We start from the raw sequence: 22,021 nt of genomic DNA on the forward strand, positions 1-22,021 counted from the left end.
TTTTAATGTTGATAAAGGACACAGAGAAGACTGTGGTAGAATGTCAGCATCTACTTTTGTGATCTGTTAGAATACAGATCACATTATTGTAGATACGGGAGAACTGACCGTGGCGAAAATTTAATTAATTGGCATCAACCTTTTGAATGTAGCACTGTGTATCTACTTTCCATTTTAACACTAAAGTAGATGACTGAAATGCTTCCTTCTGTCTTGTTAGCACTGGATTGTAACGTGTATATTATTATAGAAAATTGTCAAGGTGATGAGCTGTCACTTTAGCTAAGAGACTATCTCGTTTTAATGAATATTATTTCATAAGGGAATGTACTGATGACAGCTTATTTCATTGGAAGCTGTTGATGCATAACCTTTTCTCTAAACAACAGTATATCAGTAGTAATGATACCTAAAAGTCTATGTTGGTGATAGAAATCTAACCTCAAGAAAATATATAAGAAATGAATATGTAAGAGTAAACAAAATATTTTACTGTGTTGTGCTCATCTATCTTCTTGGAGCCTGTGACAAGATATAGGCTATATCTTTAGAATGATTTTTAAAGTATTCCAGATGAATATACAATGTATAAGTGTGTTTGTGTATGTGTGTGTGTATGAGTGTATATACAGTTGGTTTCTAACTTACATTGATACAGCTTACAATTTTTTTAACTTTATGATAGTAAAAAGTAACACACATTCAGTAGAAATGGTACCTTGAAATTTGAGCTTATGACTTTTCTCATGGTAGCCCAGCCGTGTGCCATAGGATATTCTTTTGCAGGGCCTAGCAAATCTAGTAAGCAGCAGAGCAATAAGCATACCATTAACCAGGGTAAATATTGGCTACTATACTATACACTGTGTTGTTAAACCGTGGTATTTTTTTTAGTGGCATCCACAAGTTTCTCTGGATTACCTAAAAATGTCTGAAATCTGTTTTGTGCTTAGACTTAAATGGGGAAGTTACTCATATAACCAAGTATTCTAAAAGTTACTGACCTGAAACAACAGAAACATTTTGTTTTTCACATTCTGGATGATTCTATGGCCGGTCTGTATGAGTATACTCATGTAGTCTAGAATTTGCTCCTCCAGGTAGGAACTAGTATGACTTTCACGTCTTCTCATTTAATAGTCTGGGCTGAGATCAGTTCAACTGCAGACAAAGGGTACGAAATGAAGAAAGACAGAAGCTTTAGTAAGGACTCCTAAAGCCTTGGCATTTAGTGTAACCGTGTTATTTCCACAGCATTCTGCTGATCAAAGTAAATTAAAGATCAGCCAAGATTGAAGGAGAAGTAACTGCGCTTGATGAAAGAGCATGTGAATAGAAATATGGTAGGAATTCTAGGGATTATTTTTGAAAATGGTGAACTATAGCCTTTGGCCAACACAATGCATATTCCTTGCATATGCAAAACATACTATTCACCTTCCCAATGCTTTTATAATATTATCTCAAAGCTTAGGATGACACCATTCAATTGGGCCCAGATGCTAGTAAGACTCCATAGAATCTGTTGCTCAGGTGGAGCTGCTAAGTTGTAATTCTTCCTCATTTTATGACCTTATGCTAATACAGAGATGGTATCTGTGATTGATGTTCCTGTTTAAGAAAAGGGGAAACATGTGAAAGGGTATCAATGTACGTGAATTAATGCACCTTCTATCTGACAAATATCATGTAACCCTTTTATTAATTACAATAAAAATATTTTAAAAAAAAAAGAAAAGGGGAAATTACCAGGTACTAGTGCCTCACACCTGTCTTCCTAGCTACCCAGAAGGCTGAGATCTGAGCATCTCACTTATGAGCCAGCTCAGTCAGGAAAGTCCATGAGACTCCTATCTCAAGTAACCTACCCAGAAAAACCTGGAAGTGACACCTTGGCTCAAATACAGCACTAGCAAAAGAAGTCCAGAGACAATGCCCAGGCCCTGAGCTGAAGACCCAGGACCAGCACAAAAAAAGGGGGATACAGATGGGGATGGAAAGCAACTAATGCACAACAACTTTGAATTCTGGGTAGAAATACTTTCAGTCTTCTATTGAAGCTTCAGGGAATATCCTTTTTGAGGGTCTGTTCTGCCTCCTGTAAACAATTTCCTGATCTAATGTTTGCTCAGCTTTTGTGCACTGAGTTTTTGACCCTGGCTTTTGCATGCACTTGACACAACTTAACTATAGAAATTTCCACTTTTCAAAAGTGATATATTTTTGTCATTTACATTCTCTATACTGATAGAATTTATTAAAAATTTCAGAATTGTTGGGCACAGTGGTTTACGCTTATAATCTTAACTGCTTCTAGCTGCTTGGGAGGTTGAGACTGAGATGATCATGGTTCAAAGCCAGTAAGGTCCTTTCTTAACCAATAGCTGCATAGGGTGATATGCACATGTCATCATAGTTAATGGGAGGATGAAATCAGAAGGATAATTGTTTCAGGCCAGGTTAGGCCAGGCAAAAATGTCTACAAGATTCCACCTCAATGAGAGAAGGTATACATGGAGGCATACTCCTGCCATCCAAGCTATTACAAGCTTAAAATAGGTGGCTCAATCCCCAAGTGCATACTTGGGGAAAGCAAGATCCTATCTCAAGAATAACCAGTATCATCGGATACCAATGGCTGTGACTGATCTGAGAATTGCAGTTCAAAGACAGCCAGGGGACAAAAATGTCTGTGAGATTCTGATTTCCAGTTTACCACCAAAAAGCAAGAAGTAGAGCTGTGGCTCAAGTGGTAGAGCGCTAGATTTGAGTGAAAAAGCTAAGGGACAGCACATAAGCCCTAAATTCAAGCCCTAATATCTGTTACCCATAAAAAAAGAATAATCAGAGCAAAAAATGACAAAATGCATGGGTAAATGGTAAGTGCCTGCCTAGTAAGCATGAAGTCCTGAGTTCAAACCATAGTACTGTCAAAACCAAGTTCAGCTAGTACAATTACCTATTAATTTATATAAATACATGTCACTGTGTATGTGGAAATGTTTACCATTTGTATAATTGCATTAGTGTAATTTATATATGTTTGCTATTACTATGTGAGCAACCTTCCTAATTAATGTGCTAAATGAATCTGGCTTCTAATTTAATTGAACAAAGAAATATATCATATGACTTGAGAAATGCAGTATTATTTCAGTAATATTTTGGTATCCCTTTTTTTTTTGGTACCAGTGGGCTTTTTCACATTATCTGTAACATACTTGAATACTTGTTTTCAGTTTGATATACACACATGTATTTCTAGGAAATTTTACAATGGTTCAAAAAGTGGCTGACACATCTGTGTAATTAGCACTTATCTCAGACACTATGCTAACCATAGCGAGGTCAGACTTGCTACTCACCTTGCAATATGATTCACATCTTCTCCACTCTGTTTACTAAACAAAACTCACTACAAAGTTTCCCTACATAAAACATCATGTTCTTATCTAAAACAACCAAAATTCAAATATCTTGTGGGAAAAGCTTAATAAAGGGTACTTTATTATTTTCAGGGCATCTCTTGGAGCTCTAGTGATAAATTAAATTATATTACATTTCTCAGTAAAGAGGGAACAGTGTTTTCTGAAGCACATAACATTAGTCTCCAAATTAAAATTTCAGATGTTAGACTTAAATGAATGTCATCAACTAATTTTTATAAAAGAACTAGAACTATTTTGCAAAAAAGTTCAATTTTCTTCTGAATGAGAATTAGATAAATACTTTCTACTACTGAGAAAAATTATTATCTCAGAGACAGACCAAATAGGCCTTTTAACCTCTTCAATTAATAATATTAAGCCTCCAGTGTATTCCCCCCCCCCATCTGTCAGCCACAAATGAGTAGAATGCAGAGAATATTTCCCCTACAGGACAAAAAAAAATAGTCCTAGTTGACCTTTATGAACAGACTTCTTGTTCTCAGTTCCATTGCCTAGCTTGAAATAAATATCATGACACTGGCCCAATAAATATAACTTAAAAGCTCAAGGTACCATTATGTATCATGTATTATGCAATTAATCACTTAAATGGACTCTGGGTGTGTGTGTGTGTGTGTGTGTGTGTACACGCGGGAGCTTGAGTTCAGGTCCTCCCTCTCTAGTTAGCTTGTTTTTCTCAAGGATGGTACAATACCACTTGAGCTACACCTCCACTTAATGCTTTTTTTTTCCTGGTTAATTGGATGTAAATCTCAAAGACTATTTTTCGCCTGGGCTAGCTTTAAGGTGCATTGTCAGATCTCAGTATCCTGAGTAGCTAGGATTTCAGACAGGAACTACCAGCTCTCTGTTTTCAATAGGACTTCAAAACAATGTATTTCCCATGTCATTTAGAATTTCACAGATTTTAGCCGCAAAGCTATTAGATGCTTAAAAAGTCTCTGCTGGCTGGATTGTTCACAAAGTAAAGATAATGAGAGGGGGCTCTCTTTGTTTCTGTGCTGTTGCCCAGAAATGTGCAGATTGTATATAGTCCTTCACCACACTGTATGTGAGAATCTGAGCAGTAATACAAAAACCACAGAATTTTAGCCTTTCTACAGTTTTCCCATGTTCATATTCTTTATTGTTTTTCTTTGAGTTCCCTAGAAGGAAAATAGCATGAAAGCATTTTTGTTTCTCTGGCCAATAGGTTGACTGACAGAGGATTCTTTTTTTTTCCCCCAGTCCTGGGGACTGAATTCAGGGCCTGAGCACTGTCCTTGGGTTTTCCTCAAGGTTGGAGCTCTACCACTTTCAGCTTTTTTCTATGTATGTGGTACCAAGGAATTGAACCCGGGGCTTCCGGCATGCTAGGCAAGCCCTCCCTACTGGGCCAAACTCCTGGCCCTGACAGTAGATTTTTTTCACTAGCCACAAAAACATTTGTCAGTGTGTGTGTTGTACTAATGTAAGGAACCAGAAACACTATAAGCTGTGTAAAAATTTCTATGACGTAAAGTGACCAACTCATTGGCTCCCATTGTCTAAGTGAAAATGGCCAACTCCCAAATCGTAATCTGACTGAAGCAAGATGAAATAAGCCATTTTCTCTGCAGAATCACTTTTTAAAAAAAGGATTGGAAGAATTTGCTGAAATATGATATCTGGAATAACGAGCCACAGAGAGAGTAGAGAAGGGGAAAAAAGCAAAACACTCCTGCTTAGCCTTGTGATGGTATACTATTACACTTAGGCTGCCCACACAAATTGGTCCCAGCAGTTTTCTCTTTAATTCAGGATTTATGGAAACATCTGAGATTATAAAATTAACTGAACAAAAACAGATGCTATAATTATGGGGGACTCTATTCTTGGATGAATACCAGAGCTACATTAGTATATGGAGTGGAAACATTTTAGTTTAAGTACACACACACACACACACACAAGCTGATATAAATAGTTCATGTGAAAATAACCAAATAGTTCTTGGAGAAATGGAATTAGATTCACATTAAGTGGCTCATTTTTCTCCCTAACTAAGGGAAAACAAGGGCTATTAAAATGATAATTTACTCAGGTTTCTTAATCGATAGTATAAAATCTACTTTATTTACAATTGTTGAGAAAGAAGAGGCAAGTGTTGGATGCAACGCATGGTACAGTGCTATTACGTTACTCGGTAATTTGTGATCATTACGCTTTGTATGTTTGCTGTGGAAAGCGTAGTTTTGAGTAATCGTATTTGCTCAGAGATTGCTACAACTGACAGGGGAAAAATCACACCTTAATCTTTGAAGTAACTATTTAAAGGTAGTAGAATATGTTGTTTTAGTCTACTCTTACACATTATAAAAATCCTGGAAATATCTCCAGAGAAAAAGAACCATAAAAAAAGCCCAGTGTTGCTAGCTATATGTCCATTTAAGGGCTGGGTGTGATTCTAACAACTTAACCTTTGGGTCTCTTCAGGGTATCAATAGAAAAGAAATCAGAGACTTAGGATCAGTCAGATGTGTTCTCTTTGTGAAAAAAGGATCTGCAGTTGATATGTTAGAAGCTGCCCGTTCTGTAAGGCAGTGGGCTTTTGTGAACAGAACTCTCCACAAAGGCTACCCTTCTCTAAGTCTGAGTAAAAGATCTTTGTAAACACACCCAGAGAAGTGTCAGAATAATATCTCCATGGGACCTAGGCCAAGATTTGTTTATTGGATTTTCACAATTGAACCAATCACGATTAAATTGCCTTGGGGCGAAAGCTCAAAGGGATAACAATCAGAATGCATAAAATGTAGAGCCACAAGCAGCATATCTTAAAATAAATAAGATGTCACTAGAAGTGTCTTGTAGCTCTGCCTGTTGAAGCTCAGTAGACAAAGAGTGGGCCAAATTATAGTAAATAGAGAAGGCCACAAATGGGGACGGGCCTTCCACAGAAATCTAATTTTTCTCCCTGAGCACTTTTACAAGACACAATATGGTAGCTGTTAGCTGACGCCCTCCAGTTGATTCCTATTTCTATAAAATGGAGTTAGCATTGATTTCCAGTGTGCTTCCAACAAGTGAACTCTATTCCTAAGAGCTAGTCAGCGATACACTTTTCCCACCATAATGACCCATCCTGGAAGTGGGAACTGAAACCTGTTTATCAGTTGTTCATTTTCTTTAAATCCAGTTTTCCCAAACTTATTTCACTGTGAGGTTCTTTTTCTAACTACAATCATGCAGGAATACAGTATGGCTCCTTTGGAATACACGTGGGAAAACTCAACTCCCAGCTAGCCAATGTAGAAGCTTTCTACAAAGGCTTCAGCCCAAAGGCAAAGAAGATTGGTTGGTTTGTGCTGCCTCCAAATCCAAGATATTTTCCCTACATAATATTGGTGTATTTTTCCTCCTTCAGAGCCTAGCTCCTTTATGTTCCTCCCAAATATTATTCTGATACACCTTAAAATAAGGTTCTGATGCTTGTGAATAATTTGATGGATTTCTTTGGACACTTGTATTGAGATGGCACAGAATCTTTGATATAAAAAATGGAATTTTTCTTTTATTGTTCTGTTAAAATGCTATTGATGTTTCTATTTTCCTTTTAATTATATGTAAGTAGTTGTACAAAAGGGTTTTAATTCCATTTATCAGTTTATGAATATGATACAACTTGATCAGTGTTACTCCTCATTGTCTCTTTCATAATGCAAATAAACTTTTTTGATCATATTCATCACTTTCCACTTGCATACTGTCTCCTCACTCCAACAACATTTAATCCAAAACATGACATTTTTAATCTAGATATTTTTGACTAACAAGAGAAATGATGTTACCCTTGTCTTTATGCCAGAAATAATCGTCCCTGAGAATGAATTAATTCAAGCTATTGAGGGATTAGAAGCACATTTAGCAACCTATATAATTTGATTTTTGTACCATTTGTCTTGTATATCAGTTTATTTGATACTGTTCAAAATGTGAAGCTGGGTGCCGGCGGCTGAGACTTATAATCCTACATAGGAGGCTGAGATCTGAAGATCCTGGTTTAAAGCCAGTCTAGACATAAAAGTCTGAGACTCTTATCCCCAATTAACCACCAGGTGACTGGAAGTGGTGCTGTGGCTCAAGTGGTAGAGTGCTGGCCTTGAGCTGAAGAGCTCAGGGACAGTGCCCAGGCCCAGAGTTTAAGCCTCACAGCTGATACAAATTTAAAAAAAGGAATTCATACCAGCCTGAGCCTGACATATTCTTAAGGAAGAAAATGTACTCATTTCCTGACTTATATAACTGTAACCATCACGTATGTCACCTTTACAATAATATTTAGAAAGAAAAAGGCTACAGTTCTTTGAGGCACTTGGTGTTCCTTATGTATATAAGCAATTTCAAGAGTGATCTTGAAAACAAAGCCATCCTGATTTCCATAGCAATACTGTAATTGTCTACTCCAGAAAAGAACAGAAAGCCTGATTTTTCATCCAGCCTGCTTCCAAGGGAGATCCCTTAAGAAACACATTTAATTGAAATTTTCCTCTAATAATTTCCCAATGTCTCTCATAGATCAGCTCTAAGTGAACATTCATTCTACATAAAAAATATTGTAGACAAGAGATATTGCATCTCATGTCACCTTTTTTCCCCCTTGTTCCTTGTATGATAGAGCATCAGATCACTCAAAATCCCAGACACTTCCTTTAAGATATTAACTTCATTGTCAATATCGCTTTTAAATTTAGAATTCAAATATCCCTACCAAGTCTGAGACTAGCACAGGGTCTTCATTATCACACCACATACTCTCATACTGTAACTCAATGGAATTTTCAATTATGTTGAGCCACATTAATTCTCAAACAAGGAACAATAATTATTCATATAATTATACATTTCCTAATAATTACCCCCAGATAAATCTCAACATTGGTCAATATTTCTGCTTCTGTATGTCCCATGATTGATTGGCATCGAATGACCACAGTGGAATCATAACACAATGTCAAGAATTAGGCATAAAATCATGCACACTGGAAAGAACGTTTGAAAGAATTTGGTAAATGATTGTTTTAGGTTATATAAAGAGTAGGAAGAAGGATAATCACCTTGTTAAAGTATTGATACTACTCATAAGTGTGTTCCCAAGTTATGATTTAATGCATAAAATTGCATACAGAATACTTAATGATGCTTCTTTTTTAGACTTCAATGCTTTAGATGAGAGATGCTACCAAGTTGGATAATAAGATAATAATAAGTTGGATTTATAAGAATTCCCCTATTGGCTGGAAGTCTGTCCTAGCTGTAGAGTGCTTGCCCAGCATGCACTGTCTCCCTGAGTTCGATTCCTTGGAACCACATTCCCAGAAAAAGCCGGAAGTGGTGTGGAGCTCTAGCCTTGAGAAAGCCCAAGGACAGCGCTAGGCCCTGAGTTCAAGCTCCAGTACTGGCCAAAAACAGAAAAAGAGAAAGAAAAAAGAGAACATCAATAGGGGCTGGGAGTTTGGCCTAGTGGTAGAGTGCTTGCCTATCATGCATGAAGACCCGGGTTCAATTCCTCAGTACCACATACATAGAAAAGCCAGAAGTGGTCCTGTGGCTCAAATGGTAGAGCACTGGCGTTGAGGAAAGCCCAAGGACAGCGCACAGGCCCTGAGTTCAGTCCCTGGGACTGGCAAAAACATAAACAATATTTATGTAATAAATGGCTAAAACTAGATATGCCCCCAAGAATTGCTGCTAAGTCAGATGTTTTGTTTATTTGCAGAATGGATGTGAATGATATAACTAGCCATCGTACTTAATTTTTTTAACCCTGCTTTCTCAAATAACTCAAACATAAATCATTTTAGGCCTCAATTTTACTCATCTTTTGGATTATTTCTTCCAGGATATAGTCATCTGCCCCATTTTCTTGTAGTGTGTCTTGTACGGTAAAGTGCTACATGAAGAACATGGAAATGTCTGTCTGAAAGAGCTAAGTCAGAACAGCTGATTAATGGCAGTCTCTGAAGCAATTTTCATAGGCAGGAAGAAGTGTATCATTTTATTCCTAATAATTTGAATTTTAGGGAGTTATAGAGTAGAACTCATATTTTTTGGCCCTACATAACTTCTGGAAGAATAATGAACAGAAAGGAGTCTCAATTTCTATTTTCCTTAGTGTTGCTATTATACTAAGTTATAGAATTAGAATTCTGTGTATGATTTCATATCTCTCATTAAGTCTTGCAAAGATCCTCTGGGGTTACCTGGAAACTAAAACTCAAAAAACTTACACGCCTTATTTATGGTCAAATCATTTGTAAATAAAAGTATCTGTCTGGTAAGTTTTGTTTGCCAAAATACCATTAATTAATCACTTAGAATATTCTACCATCTAACAATTTTATATACAAAAGTAACTCAAGAGACAATAAAATAATTAACTAAGTAACAGCATATAGAAAGTCTTTCCAATTTCATTTTCTGATGAACCCTTCCTCTATCATTTCTATCATTTCTGTAAGCTTAATTTGGCAAATATTGTTCTTAGTTAACTGGCATAAGCTTCTAAAGTTGTTCACAGTCTTCCCTGACTATACATAAGCTATCTACCAGATGAAAATTTTCTAGAATATTTCTGGGAAGCCAGTAAGAGCTCCACTAGTCTGAAATTCATTTACTTTTTAATTTTACTTGGGATTTCATATTCTATTTTGGACTATTTATTTTAGTTGGGCATGCATCTTTTTATTTTCTGGTTTTGTCCCAGTTACACATAAATTTTCAAAGATTGCTTTCCTCTGAGATCACAGCTGAATGAATTTTCTCATATCTGTACTCATACTCATTTGGTCAAGGATAATTTAATTCAATTAATGCCCCCACAATTCAACTGGGCTAACATTCCCTTTAAAAAATTGTTAAATCTCTTCACTAAATGAAAAACCTTCAGAAGCTGTGAACATGTTCTAGATACTGAGCCAGCCACTGAGATAATGATGTTGCACATATGAATGAAGAGTTACAACTTAACTGAATAGAGAAATAATCTTAGTGCATTGAGATAAGGCTCATAATAAAGATTGGACAATGAGTCCAGGATAATAAAATGAATAAGATCACTTTGTTTCTCAGGATTCTTTTTTCAAAAAAAAATAGTAATATTGGTGCCTATTTTGGAAGTTAAATGAGGCAATTTCAAGTACTTATGACAATATCTACATATTGGAAATGCTTAATAAATGTTAGTTATTTTTGTTTTGTATGGCTCCTCGTATTAATAAGCATCAAAAGGAATTTAATAAACCAGGTGCTGGTGGCTCATGCTGATAATTCTAATGGTTCAAGAGTTTAACATGTAGAAGGTCAAGGTTTGAAGCCAGGACAGGCAGAGAATTCTTTAAATCTCCGTCTCCAATTAGCCAGCAAAATACAGACTTGAGGTATGAATCAAATGCTAAGCTTCCAGTTGTTAGCAAGAAAGCTGAGTTGAGAGCAAGAGTGAGAAGTCCTGAGTTCAAGGCTCTGTACCAACACATACACACACACACACACACACACACACACACACACACACACACACACACACACACATTTTTTAGGGCCAAAAAATATGAGGTCTACTTTATGACTTCCTAAAATTCAAATTGTTGGGAATAAAATGATACACTTCTTCCTGCCTATGAAAATTGCTCCAGAAACTGCCAGTAATCAGCTGTTAGGCCTTTTAGCTCATTCAGACAGAGATTTTGTTCACTCTAGATTAATGAATGTACTTCAGATCAGATGATGTGCATGAAGATATGCTTGTGTCTATTGGAAAGAGTGCTGAGTCATTAACCAAGCCATTTTGGGAACAGGATGAGGGGTGTCAACATCAAAGTAATTTAATTGCTAAGCTTGATCCAACTGTTTTGTATAGAAAGGTATGAGGGAGAGGGTGGGGGAAGGGAACGTGAGAGAAAAACAGGGTAAGAGGTATCAATGTTCAAGAAGTAATGTACCTGCTACATGATGAATGTCACTGTAATCTCTCTATACATGACCCCAACAATAAAATAAAAATAAATTTAAGAAAAAAAAGAAAGAAAGATATAAGATCCACCTCTCTTGGTGACAAGATACTCTGAGGTTTGTCTGGGCATTCCAGAAGGCTACACTCTCCAGACAGAATTACTGTCCTTAGCACTACAAGTCTGTGAATAACAGACTTCCCTAAGGTAGCCCAAAAATCAATACATAAATGCAGTGAACATCTTGGCTATTTTCCTATTACAGGATTTATTCATTCACTATAAAAGGACTCTAATGTAGTTTTGGGGAAGTAGTTTTTTTTGCTGTGGCTCAAGTGGTAGAGCTCTAGCCTTGAGGAAAACCCAAGGATAATGCTCAGGCCCTGAGTTCAAGCCCCAGGTCTGGCAAAAAGAAAAGAAAACACATGACAAAATGGGGCTGAGAAGGGATCCAATATGGCTGAGGTTCTTTTTCCCATCACTGAGCGTAGGGTGCATAAGTATTTAAAAATCAACATTGAGCATCAAATACTATTAAAAGAGCAGACCAAGTATAACAACTAAAGCAATGTAGTCTGCATTATTGTATTAGTATAAGAACAGTTCTACTGGTGGAGGTGAATGGCAGGAATAAGAGCTGGACATTTACAACTAACAGATCCTATGATAATACCCTGAAGACACAGAGTAAACAAAGCTACCAATGGTGCTACCAAAACTTAGCTACATTTTCTAACTGCATGTTTAAGTTTGCACATACTTGATTCTTTCCTGTGCTGATATAATACATATCAAGCCATTATATCTACTGCAAAAGGTCTACCATTTATGGTGGGGCAGATTTTTGACAGGAAATATGTTTTCTTTTAATATGAAAACCTTTATTTTCCAAGTCTCTTGAGTAGTGGCTATTAGTAATATTCATATATATATATGTATGTATATAATCTAGACTTTGTATCTCCTGTTAAAACCACATGGTTGAAATAACTTTACTATATACAAATATTCTGGAAATTCCTAATTTTTCCAACTGATGAGAGATAATATTTATAGAGATTATTTTTCATGAATACTTAAAGTGCATGATATTAAATATTGACTTGGGGATATTATTTGAATCCAAAAACTAATACTAGAGATTGAGGCAGGAAGACAATAAATTAACTTCTGATGGATTCTATATTACAATCCTTTGGCTCATCTCTAAATAGCCTGAAAAAATAATAGCAAAATTAAATGAAGCCATTGATTAAATACACACTTGTGGTATATCTTTTTACCCCCTCTTTATTTTGAAGTGGATAACAAAAAAATACATTCCTGGTCCAGCTATTTCACTGTCAAGACACATAACAAATGTAGTTCTAAAAATAATGTAAGTCTTACCTAAAAAGTTATTATGTGAGTTTTCATTATCTCACTAAACAGAGATAAAAACATTGTTTTAATTTTAGAATAAAATAGGAAACAGATCTAAATTCACTTGACAAAAAAGCTATATTGATCTTAATGCCTTACACTAAATGTTGGTATTTTAGAAGATTAATATTTTCAATACCTGCTCAGAGTTAATTTCAATTTTAAACAGAAATATACAGCTTATGTATATATGTATAAGCATTATCTCTTGTTACATTGTACGAAAGATAGAAAAATACTTTGGGGGCATAATGTGAACCATGATATGAAAACCGACATATAAAACAAAATTGGAATGAGGTACAATCGGAATGAGGTACTGGTGGCTAGAAATCAGGAGACAGAACTGGGGATCAATTTTCAAAGCCAGCCCCAGACAAAGGAATCCATGAGACTTTTATCTCCAATTAACTACCAAAAAGTTGGAAGTGAAGCTCTGGCTCAAAGTGATAAGATTGCTATCCTTGAGCACAAACCTCTGGGACAGCACCTAGGCTCTAAATTCAAACCTGAGGAGCAGCACGTGCGCACACACACACACACACACACACACACACACACACACACACACACAATTCCCAGTGGGAGTTAAGGTAAGGAACTTGCTAAGCAATTACACCTTGAGTACATTGTATGCCCTATGTACAAAGCTTGCTACTTTGTGTCCCATCTTATAGATTCTATATCTCCGATATCTACCATGGATCATTTGCTGAATTACAGAGAAAGAAAGATTAGCCCAAGCAGGGAAAAAAAGAAAAAGGGCATATAAGAAAATTTCAGTGAGGAGGGATAGGTGCAATGCTTTGGCTCCATTAGACTCCTACACATCTAATGAGGGAAGGGGGAAGGTCAGAAAGCCAATAAGAGCAAATTTTGGATGGAGTAGAAACAGTCAGGAAGGAATTTAGAAGACCAGAACCACTCAAGGTTCAGCATGATGTTGGGGCACCATTCCTGTCAAATCTGGTCTAGAGTAGCACTCAAGGGAACCCTGAAGTCTTAGGACATCTAGGATGCTAACAAGTGAATGAAAATTAAGATTTGAAGGCTGGGAGTTTGGCATAGTGGTTAAAGTGCTTGCCCAGCATGCACGAAGACCCCAGTTCAATTCCTTGGTGCCACATATATAGAAAAAGCCGGAAGTGGTGCTGTGGCTCAAGTGGTAGAGTTCTAGTCTTGAGAAAGTCCAAGGGCAGTGCTCAGGCTCTGAGCTCAAGCCCAGGACTGGCAAAAAAAAAAAAAAGAAAATTAAGATATGAAAAGTGGAAAAGATTAGGTCAAGTAATTCCTAATTATCTGATCTAGAAATGTATGGGTTATTCTATGTGTATTTGTCTACTTAAAAAAAATTGTCTTGCAATGGCCTCATATCTAAAATATATCAATAACTCAAAAAATTGAATCACTCCAAAACTAATCTCCAAAGAAACAACCATCCCATTAAAAGATGGGCCAAAGACTTGAAAAGAGTCTTCTCTGAAGAAGAAACAAAAATGGCCTATAGACACATGAAGAAATGCTCAACATCTCTGGTCATAAAAGAAATGCAAATCAAAACAACTCTAAGATTCCACCTCACTCCAGTTAGAATGGCCAGGATCAAGAAAACTAGTAACAACAGATGCTGGCAGGGATGTGGTCAGGAGGGATCACAGCTACACTGTTGGTGGGAGTGCAAACTCGTTCAACCACTATGGAAAGCAGTATGGCAGTTCCTCAAGAGACTAAACATAGAGCTCCCCTATGACCCAGCAATTCCACTACTAGGCATTTACCCAATTGTCCAGAATCAAGACATACTAAATCCACTAGCACAATGATGTTTTTTGCAGCACTATTTACCATAGCAAAGATATGGAACCAACCCAGATGTCCCTCAGTTGATGAGTGGATCATCAAGATGTGGTATTTGTACACAATGGAATTCTATGCTGCTGTCAGAAAGAATGACATCACCCCATTTGTTAGGAAATGGAAAGACTTAGAAAAAATCATAATAAGTGAAGTAAGCCAGACTCAAAGGAACTTAGGCTCAGTGGTTTCCTCATTTGTCATAATCAGTAGAAACCTTGGCTCTCCTAGCAGAGACTTGCAATAGAGCAAAACCTTGATACATAAGGCCATATAGTAGGACGCTAAATGAAAGGACCTCTAGGATATAGAAACAAAAGCCATATAATGAATGATTGTTGTCCTTAATGTACTATGTTATCTCTCATCTCTTTTGCTGTCCCTTGATTATCTCATATTGTTGCAGTATCTCACTTTGTTATCTGATATATCGGATATATTTGTATTTGGTTATTTGAAATTGGATAGGGAAGGGGGGAAAACAAGATGAGAAGTGGGGGTGGGGGGGAGGGAAATGGGGACCAAGACATGAGAAAGGGTATCAATGTTTGTGAAGTAATGCACCTTCTATCTGGCAAATATAATGTAACCCTTCTATTAATTGCAATAAAAATATGAAAAAAAATTGTCCTGAATATTTACAAACTATTTTGGCTAGAGAATATCTCATGTGTCAGAATGAGGTACTGTGAATAAGAAGGAGAATGAAGGTGGATATACTTTGCTAATTTTGTCCTAATAATAACTGGAGGGAACATAGAGTGGCCATAAAGAGGTCAAATTAATGAGATCATGAAGCTTGGACAAAGAAAACTATCTGAGGAATTTGTACCTTGGATAATTTTCTGACATGGAGACAGAGCAAGAACATTTTCATGAAAATGGTCAGAACCTTGTGAAAGAGTAAAGATGACTGATTAGTTTTAGGATATGCAGGTTGAAGTTACAAGTAGATGTAATCCCCATTCAAATGTGAATGAGATTTAGAAATTAAGGATTTGAATCAACTCATCTAGTAGTTTGGAGACCAAGTGAATACATTGCCCAATTGAGTTTCTGTTGAATTTGAAAACATCTGAGCTGAAATTAATCTCAGAAGTCGAACTCTGAGGTACACTGCTGGAGGTAAATGTCATAACCAGATATCCCACCAATGCCTTTTATCACTCTTGACCAATTCTCTGAGCAAGGGGATTCTTTTTGGTTCCCAGAGAATCTCTGGAAGAATCCAGTCAATGTTTACTCTTCAGTGTTAACTTGACCATAAAGCAATTTGACATGGAATCTTAACACAGTGCAAGCAGAATTGTTCTTTATCTGGGCTCACAGGCCTTCCAGATGATCAACTTCTGAATGCAAGAGAAAACCATCAGAAACTAGCAATGGTAAAAACAGGGAGCCTTGACAAGAATCCATGGTCTGAGAGAGTTGCATGGATTTTTGATTCTTTATAGTGTACTTAAACTTCCTGTAAGATGAGCAGTGGGAACACAGAACATTGTAACATTTAACCAACTATTGAAGTCTGTTTACTGAGAGAGAGAGAGAGAGAGAGAGAGAGAGAGAGAGAGAGAGAGAGAGAGAGAGAGAGAGAGAGAGAGAGGGAGAGGGAGAGGGAGAGAGGAGAAAGAAGGAAAAGGAAGGAAGGATGGAAGGATGGAAGGGAGAAAGGAAGAAAGGAAAAAAAAAAGAAGAAAGAAAGAAAGAAAGAAAGAAAGAAAGAAAGAAAGAAAGAAAGAAAGAAAGAAAGAGAAAGAAAGAGAGAGAGAAAAGAATGAACAGAAGAATGACTAAAATGACAGTCTCTGGCTATAGCATTAGAAACTATAGTTTATAATTTTTTCCTCCAGGATAAACTTTCTTTCTTTACTGTCTCCAACTAGTCAACTATGGATAATAATATTGATTGCTCCCTCCTGGGTTACACTTAAGAAAAATAAAATAAAGCTCTTTCTAAATAGAAAGTACTCTGTAAAAACTAAATAATGATAAAAATCCTCTCTAACTTGTATATATTGGAGAATGTTTCTTGACTTTGCTATCTTTCTTGACGGACTGTTCACAGAGACTTGTATATATGTGTCTTTTTCTATTGCTTCATTTGTCTTCCTGTTTCTACTGTAATAGCCCTGTCTCCTATTCTCACTTCCACTGGTATCAGAAAAATGTCTCCCTGTTGCAGGGCTTGTAGCTTCCCCTCTGCACATCTCTCCATCTTGGTTAGTTCATCTTATTTAATTTCATGCTCTCTACAGACCTTCTCTTCTTCTGCCATAGATCTTACTTTGAAAAATCTATTGTGCTTTTTCAAGTCTCTTCTCAACCCTGACTTGTCCACCTCTCTGACATCTCATTTCTTTCACTGCTCCCCCTGTACCTGGCTTTATTTAATCCTCTACAAAGGGTAAAGTGGGAAAGGGTGAGCTTGTAAATTATAGAAGAACAAAACCTTTCTACTAGGAAAATGGTGTTCTATGGATCTCATTTGTCAATATATTGTTTAGTACCTCACAAAATCAGACATGCACAATATGGCATTAAAAATTGACCAAATCAGAAGGCATAAATTCCCACTGATCATAGGTCAAAGAAGCACAAGGTTCATACAGTAGAGACATACTGATGGAGATGTATTTGCATCTAAATATCTTATTCTGGCACTCCAAGAAAGTTTTAGATCCTAAGTTCTTGGGTGTATTTTGGAGGACAGAGTACTGTGATTGCAATAGAAAAATAAAACCTTTGACATTTGAAATGCTTTGACTTACAAGTATCCACACAGTATACGTACAGGAGATATAGAGAAGCATTCAGAAGGAAATGAAAATCAAATGTTTTCTGACTTCATATGAAGTGGTATGAAGTTTGAAAATGGGTATTTACCAACAAGAACTATGTGTTCACCACAAGAGTTACCTGGAAATGCATTTGCTCAGGGTGTTCTGGTGTTCTATGTACGCCACATTCATCTCAAAACACAGATACAGGTCTTTGATGCAAAAGTATTGCAGCCAGCCTTTTAAGAGAGAATGACTTTTCCATAAAAAATGATAAGTACTCCAGCTGTAACTTGAGAATGACTGAAATTGTTCTCTTTTAGGTAAATCCAAACTAGCTTTGTCATTTTAAATGACTTTGTAAACCACAGAGTCTGGAAACCCACATAATAAACAACAAAAGGCAAGTAAACTATTTACCATGGCTTGTTAGGACAGATCCCATTGTTACCATTTCTTTTCTCCTTCCTTGCCCCTGGGATTTTCATTCCTCATCCCATTATTTTAGCTTCTTGATAAACTATGACTTGATTCATTTGTGATGTAAGGATTCCTAGTTCTTTATAGAAAGATGTTTTAGATTGTTGTATAAACCAAAAGATGCTAGCTGGGTGCTGGTGTCTTGCACCTGTAATCCTACTTGCTCAAGAGGCCGAGATCTGAGGATCATGGTTGGAAGCCAGCTTAGGCAGGAAGGTCCATAAGACTCATCTCCATTTATCTATGCCCCAAAGCAGAAATGGAACTCTGGCTCCACTGGCAGAGCTTTAGCCTTGTGCAAAAAAGCTCCGGGACAGCTCCCTTCACTGAGTTTAAGCCCTAGGACCAGATAAAACAACAACAACAAAAAAGATGTATCATCGTCTTCTGACTATAAAAGGTTTTCTCCCATCTATTATGAATCAATGAAGTCATTACTTAACAATCGGTATGCTTGTATCATGAGCTTTCCCATGCTGCACTAAACATTAAGTACTAAACTTCCTCTGCTTGCTAAATACTTAAAATATCACACTTACAATAATATCCCATGAGCTTTCTGCCTGAGGAAGTAGTTACTAAGAACTGTCACAAAACAAAAATAGAACATGTAGGAAAATAAAGGGAAAACTTAATGAGAAAATAGAAAGGCAAAAGTATCCTAAAATACATTATCCTTCCAAGTGCTTATTTTCTTTTGTGTTACTTCTCTGCCTTTCTATGTTCTTAAGGACAGAAAATAACATATAAGGAGAAGATACACTCCACTAGCGACAAGATAAAGAGTGAGTACAGTGCCCTGATGACTCTTGCTCTAAAAAAAAGCTATTTCCCAATGTGATAATGAAACTCATTATTTTGTGCAATTAATATACACTAATTTAAAGTGTATGTGCTGAAAAAAATCAAGATATCATCAGAAGTAGATGCAAACATGCAAATGAGAGATATCTGAGTCCACATGTGTGTGTCACAGGGTGATTTTTATGCATCCTGACTTTTCTAGTACTTGATTAAAGGACTAGACAGTTCCCCCTGAGATGTGTTCCTTTGCCTAATGTGCTCTACTTGCAACAGAATGCTGGATTTGGCATGAGGAGCACTGTTTGGTAATAAATTTGGGTCACTGGAGAGTTCATCATGTAATTCTTGCCATTGCAACTGGAGACTCATTGCAACTGGAGATAAAGCTCTAGTTAGTGCGTCTCAAGCTTTGAGTTGTGGTATCTGTGGTCCTCTAGCTAATGATATTAATAGAGCTAAATGTAGACATATTGTCCCTGTCCTAAGCCTCTCCCTTCCCACTGTCTTTCACTGCCTTTGTGGTATCTCCTTTCTGGAGAACATTTCTTTTTTTTTTTTTTTAATGTATGTGGTACCAAGGAATGGAATCTGGGTCTTTGTGCTTGCTTGGCAAGTACTCTACCACTAGGCCAAACTCCCATCCCTAGAGAACATTCTTTATAACAGCAATGAGTCACAACTGTGTAAGTTCAAAAAAAAAGAGGCACTTCCTGAAATATTTCTTGTGATAACCAAGTGTTCATATAAGCTCAGTGACTACTTATCATTGCTTTGTGCTTCTTTCACGATCCTTCCCTCTCAGAGTTCTTATTTACCAATTGTCATTTCCTCATTCCCTCACCTCTCTTTTGCATCTCTCTCTCTTTCTGTCTTGTACATGTGCTCAACTTCGTGCACTGAAAAATCCAACAAAGACCTAACATTCATTCATTCTAACAGTTAGCTTAATTTAATGTTTCTGAATGATTACTTGAATAAAAATTTGGAGATAAAATTCAATAAAAGGAATTAAGAGGTAGAGCAAAAAGCAGACGTAGAAAAACTCGAGGTAGAATAATTTTTACTTTATGAAGCAGGTATTCCACTGGTGGCTAATCACATATTTTGCTTTTGAAGATCTTTGCCTCACAATGCTTTGTAAATCTTGCTAAAACAAGTGAGCAAGAAGGAAAGATCTGCCTGCTAACTCTTGGAGAGGAAGAACTGTCTTCATACAGTCTTATAATGAGATTGAAATGCTCACTTTACCTTCCTTCATATAGATGCAAATTCTCCTCTTTTAAAAGAAAAACAATAAAGGATGAACACTGGGCAAGGAGCTTAGCTTAGTGATAGAGTGCTTACCCAGTATGCATGATGCCCTGGGTTCCATTCCTTGGTACTACATACACGAAAAAAAAACAGAAGTGGTGCTGTGGCTCAAATGGTAGAGTGCTAGCCTTGAGAAAGCTCAAGTACAGCCCTCAGAACTGGCAAAAAGAAAGAAAGAAAGAAAGAAAGAAAGAAAGAAAGAAAGAAAGAAAGAAAGAAAGAAAGAAAGAAAGAAAAGACGAGCACTGGTGGCTCCATCTGCAATCATATTTACTCAGGAGACAGATGTGGCAGATTGTAGTTCAAAATAAAGTGGAAAAACTCAGCAACTGCATCACCAATTATCCAGAATAAAACAAAACAAACAAACAAAAAAAAAACACACACAGGCACACACACGGAAGGGCTGGGCACGGTGGCTCATGCCTGTAACCCCAGCTACTGAGGAGGCTGAGATCTGAGGATCAAGGTTTAACGTTAACCTGGGCACAAAAGGATCTGAGACTCCAATTAACCTCTTGAAAACTGGAAGTGGGGCTTGGCTCAAGGAGTAGGGTAGTAACCTTGAGCTGAAAAGCTCAGGGACAGCGCCCAGACCTAGTTCAAGCCCCATGACCCATAACAAAACAAAACAAAACAAAACACAGAAGGCAAGGCTCACATGGTTAAGTGCCAGCCATGAGCAAGAAAGTAGAGCAAGTATGAAGCTTTGAAAAACAAAAAAAAAATTAAGAAAGAAAAAGATTATATTATAGGCATCCTTGTTTGTTAGTTATTTGTTATATATTATTAAAATTCTTTATCTCTCTCTATGCCTTGCCTTGCCTCTGTTTTACATATATATATATATATATATGTTCTGCTTTTACAGAGCATTATAAGCTTTTTTATTTCTGATGATTAAAATGATGCTAGAGGCCAGGTGCCTGATGCTATGTCCCCTAAATCCACTTTGTCTTCCCACAGACCAAAAGTAAAGTGCTTAGGGCTCCATTACAGCTAGCATCAAATCTTCTGAAAGGAGCATGAATGTTTTTCCTATAGGCAAAACCCACAGTATTTGAAAATTAACCATTGATTTTGCCAACAACAAACATTATTTATACATAACCTTGAGTGGGTCTCTTACCTTCTCTGTCTCAATTTGCCCTCTCTGAATTACAGGAGAGTATCTATTTTACATGGTTGCTGGGAGACTTTCATAAGCTAATATATGCAAAGCACTTGATTTGTACTTACTGGATAATTTTAAGTCTCCACTGTCTCTTGTCTGAACCGAAAAAAAAATATTTTGTCATACAAAGAAAATGCATTTTTGACATTTTGGTGGTAGAATTGGAATGTTAACATATGGACTCCATTCAGTCTACAATTAAACTATTAGAAACTAGGCTCCAGTGACTCATGCTCATAATCATAGCTCTTCAGTAGACTGAGACCTGAGGATTGCAATTCACAACTGGCCCTGGAAGGAAAGCCCTTCAGATTCTTATCTCTAGCAAAAAGCTAAAAGTGGAACTGTGGCTCAAGTGGTAGAGCACCAGCTTTGAGTGAAAAAGCTATGGAACGGTGTCCAAGTGCTGAGTTCAAGCTTCAGTAGTGAGTAGTGGCACACACACACACACACACACACACACACACACACACACACACACTGGTGTTTATTGTAGTGCATTATATTCTGTTTTCATTGTTTTTCTTTTTTTTTAATTCCTCTCCAAAACAATGTTAGAGTCATTTATTTCCCTGCAAGAAGCACTGTGGATGTCTTTGTAAGTCCGATAGCATTATCTGACAAATAATCAATGTTTGGCTGTAACCCAAGGGCTTCCAGAGCTAGAGAACATTACTCAGCTCAGTATCATAGAAAAGGAGGCAAATTCAGCATAAATTGTCTTGTGCATAGGAATTATCATGTGATTTCTGCTGAGGACTCTCCATCATAACCTTTCCCACA

The sequence above is a fragment of the Megascapheus bottae genome, chromosome 10 (genome assembly GCF_031878675.1).
Source record: "Megascapheus bottae isolate mThoBot1 chromosome 10, mThoBot2.hap1, whole genome shotgun sequence".
Classification (NCBI taxonomy): domain Eukaryota; kingdom Metazoa; phylum Chordata; class Mammalia; order Rodentia; family Geomyidae; genus Megascapheus; species Megascapheus bottae.